The sequence below is a fragment of the Herpailurus yagouaroundi genome, unplaced genomic scaffold (genome assembly GCF_014898765.1).
Source record: "Herpailurus yagouaroundi ecotype Mexico unplaced genomic scaffold, PumYag 182, whole genome shotgun sequence".
NCBI classification, from domain to species: Eukaryota; Metazoa; Chordata; class Mammalia; order Carnivora; family Felidae; genus Herpailurus; species Herpailurus yagouaroundi.
Genome location: NW_024412413.1, coordinates 16,350,940 through 16,362,512, shown reverse-complemented (window position 1 = coordinate 16,362,512; position 11,573 = coordinate 16,350,940). Strand labels below are relative to the sequence as shown.

Below are 11,573 nucleotides of genomic sequence, written 5' to 3'. Positions count from 1 at the left end.
TGGTCCCTGTATTTCATGTTAGTGCCTCTCTTCATGTCTGGTAATCCTGCTTCCTTGTCATGAATGGCAGTGAGGAGCCAAAGAACTGATGGGCAGCTCTCAGCTGAGCAGTGGGGCTGGTCACCATTGACTTTACCAGACTGTGTGTCAGGAAACCCCCCTTCTCAGTACCTTTTAGTCTTTCTTCTTGACTGGTGGTTAGAGGCCCCAGAGAGCACTCTACTCATCTGTGGCCTGAAGGGGAAATCTCTGGACAGCATTCTGTGGTCAAGGTGGGGGTAGATGGAGGGACATCTCAGCATATAATATGTGTTGTGTGGAGGGTCACTTAAATCCCTTATCTTTCATGTGGTGTCTACAACTTTATGCCTGCTCTCCCCAATCCCAGTGACCTCTAGTTTTGTCCCTCCATTAAATAAGCTTTCAGACTTGCAAGCTGTATAACCATTTAAGGTAACTAATACTAACTGTAGTCATGAATTCCCGAATCGTAAGGCCTCACAAAATAAATTTACTTCTTACACTTGCAAATGTCCACGGTCCTCCTTGGCAGACAATCCCATACAGTCATTCATTGACCCCATTTCCTTCCATCCTGTGGCTGCACCAGGTCCCAGAGTTTGCTCTATGTAGCTCCTGTATACAGAAAGAAAGACAAGATTATTCGTATAAGGTTGTGATGGACCAAGACCGAAAGTGGTACATATCATTGTGCCCAAAGTGCATTGTGGACTCAGTCACATGGCCACCCCTAACTACAAAGGAGACTGGGAAACGTCTGCTTTTCTGTGTGCCCGGAAGAAAAATAAAATGAACTTGGGTGAACACACAGCAAGCACTACTCTAAAGACCCTGGCATATTGCTTAACTGCTATGAGTCTCAATTTTTTAGCCTATAAAATGGTAAAATTGGAAGAATACTGTCTGCCTTACAATGTTATTGTGGAGATTACATTTATGAAATGCTTGGTCTAGTGATAGGTACGCAATAAGTCCTCAGAAAATAATTGTTGTTATTGTTGTCATATGTTTTTCTTCTTTCATTAGTTCATTTTATCAAAGATGGAGATCCATGAAAGACTGAATCTTTCATCTTTTGAGAAAGACATTGAAAAAGCAGATGACAGTATAAAGAAGAAAAATAAGGAAGTGAAGGAGGAGAAAGAGGAGACTTGCATGCTAAGTATCACATCCATTTCATTTATATGTCAAATATTTTAGGAACATCTACTATGTACCAAGCATTATATTAGAGGGAAGTAAGAGCCCTACTTTGAGTTTACCACAGTCTGAGTGAGAATCTAAAAGCTAAATATTACCACTTTTTGGAAACTTTGGACCATTTTTCAAAGTAAAGTTGGGAGATAACCCAGAAAATAAAATGATCTAAAATATTTTTGTTTTTATTTTAGTGGTGAAAACTTGGGTTTATCAAAGTTATCAGTCACCTCCATGTTGCTAATTCTCAGTCTTTATCTTACTTGACTTGCCGGCGATCGTGACCTCATTATTGAAACAGTGTCTTCTTGTGGACTCCAGAACAACACATACCCCTGGTTTTGCTTTTACTTAATTGGATGCTCTTGCTTAGTCTCTTGTACTCATTCTTCTTGATCCGTCAGAGCTTGGTCATTGTACCTCTTCTCCACGTACCTCTACCTTATTGATCTCATACAGAGTTATGGCTTTCAATACCATCCATAAATGGAAGCCTCCCCCAAATTATACATCCTTGTCAGGCCTCTCCAGAACTCCAGATTCATATATCCAATTGACGACTCAACTTCTGTACTTGTGTGCCTATTAGCCGAACTTCTGATCTTCCTCCCATTCTCAAACCTGCTCCTCCCACAACATTTCCCAGCTCATTATTTGGCAACATCCTTCCACTGCCTAGACCATCCTTAGTCATCCTTCACTCTTCTCCTTTACACTTCATTCAACCCTTCAGTAAGTCCTGTTGGCTCCACTTTCAAAATACATCCAGAACCCAAATATTTCTTACTGTATCCACTACCAGTGTCCTAATCCAAACCACCATCATCTCCTACCTGGATTATTTCATTAGGCTCCGAATTTGTCTTTCTGCTTTTTACCAGATCATTCATCACCATGTGTCATAATTATTGCCTATCTTTGTCACTAGGATATAAGCTGCAAGAAGATAAGGGGATTTTTGTCCATTGTCTGGCACTTAGTAGGTACTCAATATTTTTGAGTCAATGAAGAAAGGAATGTGGACACTATTTTTAATATACCTGCTGCAATTTAGAACAGCCCCTTCCATCCTGAAATAAATGGGTAGATTTAACATGATGTGAGCACTTCTTCAGCCTCCATTTCTTTTAGAGTATGATCATATTTGCTGGAACAAGAGCTAGGGCTGGCCCCTGGGGCACTGGTTGCATTCTCTGGGCCCAGAGAAATGGTAGGGCCTAGTGGTTTTAGAAAAGCACAAGTCAGTACAATGCCTCTTCCTCCTCTATGACTTCTCCATAGGCAAAGTCCGCAGCCATGTTCTCTGGGAATCCCCGGCACTTTATTCATTGAACTTAGAAGACGCTGTTTTCTTGCAGTGGACAATTGTTATTACTCCACCTTATATTCCCAGCACCTAGCTAGAGTGATTAATTCATCCTGGTTTTCCCGGGACTGTCCCAGTTTTAAAACTGAGAGGCTTGCATTCGAAGAACCCTCTCAGCCGTGGATAAATCAAGATGGTTAGTCACCTTACCTTTAGCACAGCACCTGTCACCTAGTGAGGAATAATAAATAAATGTTAGATAGAGGAGATCATGTTACTATTATTTGTTCATGCGTCGCTTCTCCCTCCAGTGCCTGGCATATGGCATAATATTTCCTAAAATGTGTTTCAGAGAACCCTGGTTCCATGTGATATTAACAAAGTTCATTGCTATGGTAGATTCTACTGGGTGCACCACCCACATCTCCTTTCTTGAGATGGTGTAGCTATCCCCTGGACGATCTGTTAGCTACCAACAACTCATAGCTATGCCCTTAAAAAAAAAAAAGATTGCCCTTAGCCTATGTAGCCTATGGGAAGTTTCTTGCCTAGGGATTTCAGACAGGTTTTTCCCTCCTTCCTAAAGGGTCACTTTAAGGTGACAACTGTCAAACACTGACAAACAAAGCTCATCCCACTTCAAGATGACATAAGTCTGTAGCATCATTCATGCTCTGTAGCTCCCCATGGGATGTAATTGAGGCTAGACTTCAGCTGAACCCCTATCTTTGCAAAGCTTTTTCTCTCACTTCCTTACAGATTTCTCCTGAAAGCTCCCTTAACAAACCACTTGCAAAATAATCCCCATCTTAGATTCTGCTTCTAATAAACCAAATATAAAACAGTTATTACTTAGGGTTATCCCAGAAAACTACCTCTAAGGATTCTGGAGTTGGATAACCTACCTCATTGCAGCCAGCAGCGAGGACCTCCCCTCTACTGGTCATTACAGATTGATGGTCCTTGGCATGCTGTAGCACAGTAAATGCTTTCCCCTGAACTTGGATAGAGTACAATTTTAAGGAGATGCACTAGATAGTGTAATATATCTTTACAAGGGAAAGAATGAGGGAAAAATAGTCATTATAAAGATAATGAAATTGGGGGCTTAGTTGGTTAAGGGTCTGACTCTTGATTTTGACTCAGGTCATGATCTCACAATTTGTGGGATGGAGACCTAAGTCAGGCTCTGTACGGACAGTATGGAGCCTCCTTGGGATTCTCTCTTTCCCTCTCTCTCCCCTCCCCTGCACATACTTTCTTTCTCTCTCTCTCTCTCTCTCTCTCTCTCTCTCTCTCTCTCAAAATAAATAAATACATTTGAAAAAAAACAGATAGTGAAACTGGGTAGTTGTTGTTGAGTGCCTTCAATACGCTAAAGAATGAGAACATCATAGGTTCAGATTGATAAATTCACACTCATAAATTCAGAGTGTGAAATTCAACGGGCTTCTTGATAGTGTTTAAAGACACTTTCTTATCCTATAGCCAGAGGGCCAGTTGAACCAAAGCCAGACTCATACCCAATTGTAAGAGTAGTAGAACTTTGGAGAAGGTTGGATTCTAATTCTAACAACGTTTTCTAATACCAAAGTTAGGCTCTGATGAAGTGGGACCCAGATGCTTGAGATGAGAATATCTGGGTAGGTGTACCTAAGAATCTTGAACTACCAGTTTTCCTTGAATACTCTGGGTCTGCAGAACTGAGCCACTCCTCCTTATTAGAAGACAGAGCCTCCAACCCCCACCCAGTCTTACTTGAAGATTGCACAAAAGCCTCAAAGGAGACAGCTATATTAAAAGACAAAGCCTTCCCTTCTCAGGATCTGACTCTGGTCCCCTTCCTGGCCACCAGTCCCATAATCAGGCTCAAATTTCAGCCCAACCTGACTGAGGAAGTTGTTGGCCAGATACACCAACTGACTCTACACCAACTGAAAAACAGATGTAGGTAAATGTACCAGTCAGGAATTGGGAGAGAGTGTCAGAGATGGATCATGAAGGTATTAGATTTGGTAGAACAATAAATAACATTGGATAAGGGAGAGTTTTGTGGTATTAGAGTACTCTCTGTAACACAGATCCCCAACAAATGTTGGAATACACTGTTTGTTGTTAAAACACTGACCTGGGCACCAGTCTGATATGGACTGCCAAAATGGATATTGGAAACTTGGAAGAAATAACTGTCAATAGCAAATAAAGATACCAGATCTACTGGACAGATTGTGGAGGAAGAGACCAAAAAGCCCATGAAAGTGGGCATTTAAGAAAGGGTCTACTGAAGAGAATTTATTAGCGGTCCATGTTCCTTAGCGGGGGCCCAGAGAACATTCCATTTACCAAGGTGATTAGGAAAAGGTTGGTCAACAGGGCACCAGCATCATTCAGAATCTCAGCAATGACTGTCCTCTATAGGCTGAGTTAATGGTATGAGTTTCCTAGCAGCAATTGGAGTGGAAGAGGTCAGGAGACAGTGGTTAACTTCAGAAACCAGGTAAACAGAACTAGAAGAATGATCAGCAAGGTTGGAATGGTAACCAGGGAGGCCTGACATTCAAGGATACATAGAAATAGCTAACATAACAGTGTTTCTAAGGGCAATATAGACAGAGAGCAACAAGAAATTAATTACTGTGAGACTGCTCAACTCTTAAAATAGGTTCAGGCGTGTTTGTGATCCTCTAAGACAGGTGTCTCAAATGTATTTGATCAGGGAGTACTTTTTTTTTTTTAAGAACACTTCATGGGATTGGTATGTTGCAGAATAACAATGCTACATAGTTCATTGTTCAAAATATTTATGAAGTGAATGCATATAGAAATGTATACATGGTTCCTTAGTACAACTTCATATAGACATTGGATATAATCTAGATCCAAAGCACAATTCCAATACCTACATCTTAGGAGGGAAAAAAAAATGAAGAAAATATTGATCTAGTAATGAAAGAATCAAGTTGCTAACAGACTGGTTAAACCACAAACCCAAACCGCTCAGAAGCAGTCTGCATTTGATATTTCAGCAACTCATTTACTCTTCCCCACCCCAACAAAGCTTAGAAAGGCAGGACATCAAGAAAAACGACTGTAGGGAAATTAATGGAACAATGTATAGTGAAGGGAAGAAAGTCAATAATGAAATTGGTCCAATTTAAACAGCCAGGCCAAGACCACAAGGTAAAAAACTTAAGTTACATTCAACACTGAAAATGAGTCCCTATGATTTATTTAGCATTCCAGAAGATAAAGAGCAATAAACAAATGCATCAAACGTATTAAGTTATTTTTAGAGTTACGTGCTTCAGTGATTCAAAGCTGGGCGCAATGAAATCCAGCAGTGCACTGTAAGCTTTGTTCCCTCTGTCTGACTGGCTATATGATTCCACCACTGGATCAACAGAAAGACTCCAACCACCATAGGATTTCTTTCTTTCTTTTTTTTTTTTTTTTTTTTTTTTAAGTAGGCTCCATGCCCAATGTGAGGCTTGAACTCACGACCCTGAGATTTAGAGTCACATGCTCTACAGGCTGAGACAGCTAGGTGCCCCTCCGACCATCATAAAAGGTAATTTCCCTTCAGGTGGTAGGTAAATTATAAGAGGGAATAAATCCAACACTAGCATTAGTTCCAAAAGAAAGACATCCATTTTTCAATAGCATATGTTTTCTGCCTCAGGCTTATGCTGTTCAAACCCTTCAGGAACAATCTCTACTCTGTTCCTTTGGAAGATGTCTCTTTCACTGTGCTCCAAATCTTGCTCATAGGACATCTTGACTCAACACTTGAAAGTGCCAGTTGCTTCCTCTTCAGTCCCACTGTTACCCACATGCAGATTTCATCTCATGTTCAGACTCTGCAATAGGCTTAGTCACCCAACTTAACTCACTTGTTATTGAACATTCAGAAGGCATACCTCTCCCTACATTTCCCATTTAAAAAGCACCAGCAACATAGTGTGCCTATGACTATAGATAGCCCCAAGTCCTTGGCGTCCTGGATGGGATACTGGAACAGGAAGAAGACATTCGGTAAAAACTAAGGGAATCTTAACAAAGCACAAGCTTTAGTTAATAATAATAAAGTCATCTGAAGAATTTAAAATAAAAATAGCTCTTTGTCTTTTCATGATTGTTGTCCTCATTTGTGGGTGGACAGCTGTGTCCCTTGTTGAGAGTTGGCTGCCATATTGGTGGACACCAATGCAGCTGTTTGCACCTTTTAATCATGGGCCCTTTAGTCAAATTATCAGGAACCCAAACATGTTATACATCCTGTTGAAGCTAGAAGCATGGTTTCAAAGGTCCCTTCCAGTTCTAACATTCTGTTTTTTGTTGGAATATGAGATTATTCTTTTCCATAAGACCCACAAAGTCACAGACTGCAGAATTATAAGTAGAAGTGTCCCCCCAAATGAAAGAAAGGATTTCAGGTGAGTTTAAAGGTGAGCACTAAAACGGGATAAAGCTCTCAAGACAAGGTAATTTTTTTAGTTCTCAGAATGGGTATTCCATTGGATTCAACTGAAGACTCAACTCTATTGATTCCAGAATTTTTTACTGGGCATCCACCATAAGCCAAACCCTATCCTCAGTCCTGTAGATATATGGGCAGCATTTAAAGGCTTAAAGCAAGGGACTTACAAGATCTTATTTGCATTTTAGAAGGAAGACAGCAGGGAGTAGATTTGAGTGGGGAAAGAGAGAAGGCAAGGAGACTGATGGAAAGGTCTAGGAGGTTATTGGAAAAGTCCAGGCAAAATTCTGTGGTACTCTGGACTGGGGTGTGGAGGTTGAAATGGACAGTTCTGAGAGATACTCAGGAGGAAGAAAACCCCAAACTTGGTGACTGATTAAAAGATGCATGTTCAATGGGTTTACTTTTGTCTGTGTGTGCACGGGCATCCATGATGGGCAGGGCCGGGGGTCGGACTGGAATTCGAACCACGAGATTGCCTCTTAGAAACAAGTTCTAGCCCTAGGACCAGCTGAGGATCAGAGTTTTTCTTAAATCCTCCTCATAAATCAGCATAGGAGAAAAACAAGAGTCCAGACAAGAAGATGCATGTCTAAGGTAAAAGGAAAAACATGTTTGGTCCTAATAGGTTTGTGGTGGGGGGAGGAAAGGGGAGGAATGTTCTGGAGCAGTCTGCCCTGAGGTGAAGACTGGTTTGGGAGGCTGCCAGCATCTGTAAGCAAGATGTTAATGGGGTTATCAGCTGTTGCTGAAACAAAGGCAGGGTGTATCCTGGCAGCCAAGGAGCCTGAACCAGCCAAAATGTGTGTGTCTGTGCGCGTGTGTGTGTACGTGTCCCAGAAGAAACATCAGGCTCACTGTCTACAGATGTCGCAGAGAACAAATGGTCTCGGCAATTCGACCTGTGAACACCGATCACACAAGACAGACACCTTTAACGGAGGGTTGGCATTTCTCAGTGGGGCCACTCACATCGACAGCTTCATTTTTCTTTTGCCTCTGGAAGAAAGGGGGTCTCTTTTATCCCAAAGAGAAGCTCCCTATGCAAATGAAGTCACCTCACTCCAACTAAACACACATAGTCACACACGATGCCAGAGGTCTCTGCACCAAAGACCCGTCCATTTGTTCTTTCCTTGTCAATTCACATGTACACACCAGGGCTTATATTTAATCACATTCCCCTTGAATGAACCATTCCCATACATGGTACTCCTAGAATATCATCTGTAAAGTGTCTAGAGCCAGATATCGAATGATGGAGGCCAACGGCATCTCTCAAGAGGTGCTTTGGCCTTTTACCCTGTTTGACACCATTATCAGGGGGTCCAAGAACCAATTTAATGTTCTGGGTCACCTAGAAAATATCTGACTTATTTCAGAGGTCTTGGGCGAAAAGATAGTAAAAGCATTAACTTTGCAACAGGGAAGACTTGAGCCGAGTCCTGGCTTTTCCATTGACCTTGAGCCCATGACTTGATACCTCTGCTTCAGGTCCCTCAACAGCAACATGGGAATAATAATAACCATGAGTAGGCACTACTAGTATCCCCATTTCACAGGTGAGGGAAGCTGAGACACAGCGAGACTTAGCGACAACTAATAAATAGCACAGCTTGAATTTGAACCCAGGCAATCGGGCCCCTCGCTTGCATCGCCTGCCAGACTTAGACAAAATTTCTTCTTTAACCTTCAGAACAACTCTGCTAATGGGAACTTGGGCAAGTAAGCTAACTCCCTAAGCCTCTGTCACCTCGAGAGAAAATAGGGTTTTGTGATTTCAGACCTCGTAAAGAGCTTATAGGGAATATCTGAGCAATGCCAGTAATGGGATTAGCAGAGTGCCTGAGCAGTTGTGAGCATGGTAATGGAGGCAGTAGTCATTGCATCGCTCACCCTAACCATGCTGTTAGCATCATAACACCCATAGTACTTGGAATTATTTGTTTCAATGTTTATGATTTCCTGGAACAACAAGTTCCACGAGGGCAGAAATGGTTTCTTTCTTATTTGCTTCTGTACTCACAACGTTTGGCAACCTGACACAGGCCGGATTGTACTGCCCTTTTGATGTTATTCACCGATGAACCAACAGATGACTTCAGTGCTGCGTCCTCAGTCTCTCTTGAAGGGTCGTAGGATTAAATGAGATAATGTATATCGAATGGCTCGTACCATGTTTGGCTTGAGTATTCCACCCAATTAATGTTAGATCTCTCCTCTTTGCAACCAGAACACATGATCTGAGACTTACTCTGGAATTACGTGGTGCAGAGAGTAACAAACAGAATGCCCGGGCTCCTGTGAAGAACGCTAACGTGTGCCACTCAACTTGGGCACGAGAGCCAAGACGGCACACGAGCTGGGACCGAGCTGGGACCCACCTCAGTGGGTGACACCACCATGCATCACAGCAACTGCGCTGTGGGCACATTTGGAAGTCTCAGGAACAGAAATAGGAAGGCACCTGATGTACTGATTGATAAAAGCTACTAATGAGGTCCGTGCATGGTACAAACACAGGCAGCTCTTGCTTAGTGGGCACCAGGGAAGGGTTTGGCAGAGATGAGCGAGACCACAGCCAATCCATCCGTGAGCCAGTGTGCTGCATCCATAAAAGGATGATTCAACTGAGTACACTTGGAAACAGAAATTGCCGATGATGTTCAAAAACTAAATAGAAATAGTAGTTAAGAAACTAAACGGAAATATAATGGACAGTTGGGCAAAAAAAAAAAAAAAAAAAGTCTCCTCTTGCTCAAAACTGCTCAGAAAATAGCTAAAGTCAAGGCAACAGGCAGTGCGAAAAACAGGGACTTACGCGTCAGACTTCCCTTCCAGTCTTGTCTCTGCCAACTGGGGCCTGAGGCAAGTCAACTCGCACCTCTGAGTTTCCGTTTCCTCATCTGCAAAATAGAGAACATCGACTTCATAGAGGTCGGAGAGGCTTCAATAAATCTTCTGAACAAGGGGACTGGCAAATAGTAGACCCACAAGCATCACCACCGCGAGGCAGCCATGCTGATTAGATGATCTGTACCACCCGGAATCAGGGCATGGCTATCTTCCCTCTTAAGTGGTTTCTAGTGGCTGTATCTCTGTGTGTTGGGCTGTGAGTCGCTATCTATTAATATGACTTACCCAGGGCTTATCAAAGGACAAGTGGCAAATAAGGACTCCGAGATGATGGAAGGGACCCACATCATCCTCAAATAAGATAAGATATCAATGACAGAGGGGCGCCTGGGTGACTCAGGTGGTGAAGCATCTGACTTCATCTCAGGTCGTGATGTCACAGTTCGTGAGTTCAAGCCCCACATAGAGCTCTGTGCTGACAGCTCAGAACCTGGAGCCTGCTTTGAATTCTGTCTCCCTCTCTTTCTGCCCTTCCCCTGCTGGCATTCTGTTTCTCTCTCTCTCAAAAATAAATAAACATTAAAAATTAAAAAAAAAAAAGGAAAGAAATGGCAGGGCCCTGGCTAGGTTGGGGAGTAGGGGTGGGGACATGGGGTTGGCATGGCCAGAGGAAGCTGGGAGAAGGCCATGAGAGAAAAGGGAAAAGACGAAGAGCTCCGAACAGCTCTGGGAGAGAGCTGAAGGCTGGCACTGGCCCAAAGGAGGGGGAGGGAGCCGAGCGATGGTGCCTGACTCGGTTAAGTGCTTCCCTACTGGGGGGCTGCCTGCCCACACTGAACTGTGGATGGCCAAGCAGAGGCAGAAGCAGCAGCCAGTGGGAGGCAGGCTAATTCATGACTGACAGCCCTGGGATGTCTCAGGAAGCGGAAAAGCAAATCGAGCAGGAGGTGAGAAATAGACCTAGGTTGGAGACAGGGCTGGTTGAACACCCACATAACAGGGGCCTGAGACCCTGGGGCCTTGCCTCACTCACTCAGATACTCTGAGCAGGAGACCAAGAGTGGGTCTCTGGTGAGACTGAACCAACCAGTCTCCAGACTCCCCTTTCTCTAACCCTTGAAATAATTTCCAAGGTCCCTTAAAAATTATATGTACAACTTGTGACATATTAGCATAGTCAGTGACTTGCAGGTATCATAATCCAATAATAATTTGCCAGTGGTCTTTTAAGCAATTGTTTCTGTGGCTCGGTTTTTGTCTACTGATTAGCCTGATCTTTTCCATGGTTTCTCACTCTCCATAAAGAGTATCGATTCTGATGCAGGTTGGGAGTGGGGGTAGAAGAAACTTTAGTTCTTTTTCCTTCTTTTTGAACTTTATGGGACACCTGGGTGGTTCATTCGACTGGTTAAGCGCTGGACTTCCGCTCAGGTCATGATCACCCAGTTTGTGAGTTCAAGCCCAATGCGGGGCTCTGTGCTGACAGCTTGGAGCCTGGAGCCTGCTTCAGATTCTGTGTCTCCCCCTCTCTCTGTCCCTCCCCTGCTCACGCTCTGTCTCTGTCTCTGTCTCTCTCTCTCTCTCTCTCTCTCAAAAATAAACATTAAAAAAACCTTCTATTTAACATTTATTTATTTAAATTCAAGTTAGTTAACATACAGTGTAGTAGTAGTTTCAGGAGTAGAACCCAGTGATTCATCACTTAACATATAATAC

At 42.9% G+C, this 11,573-nt stretch overlaps 1 long non-coding RNA gene across 2 annotated transcripts; it reads right to left on the bottom strand.

Annotated features, from left to right (window-relative positions):
* Positions 1-281: 281 nt before the first annotated feature.
* Positions 282-9,910, bottom strand: LOC121040483 (uncharacterized). Of its 2 annotated transcripts, XR_005795327.1 has the most exons (3): positions 9,823-9,910; positions 6,442-6,533; positions 282-636 (listed from the first exon to the last, which is right to left on the bottom strand). It is a non-coding gene; the product is annotated as an uncharacterized LOC121040483 (long non-coding RNA). The 2 variants fall into 2 exon arrangements; XR_005795326.1 differs by lacking the exon at positions 282-636 and having other exon boundaries at positions 5,309-6,533.
* Positions 9,911-11,573: the final 1,663 nt, after the last annotated feature.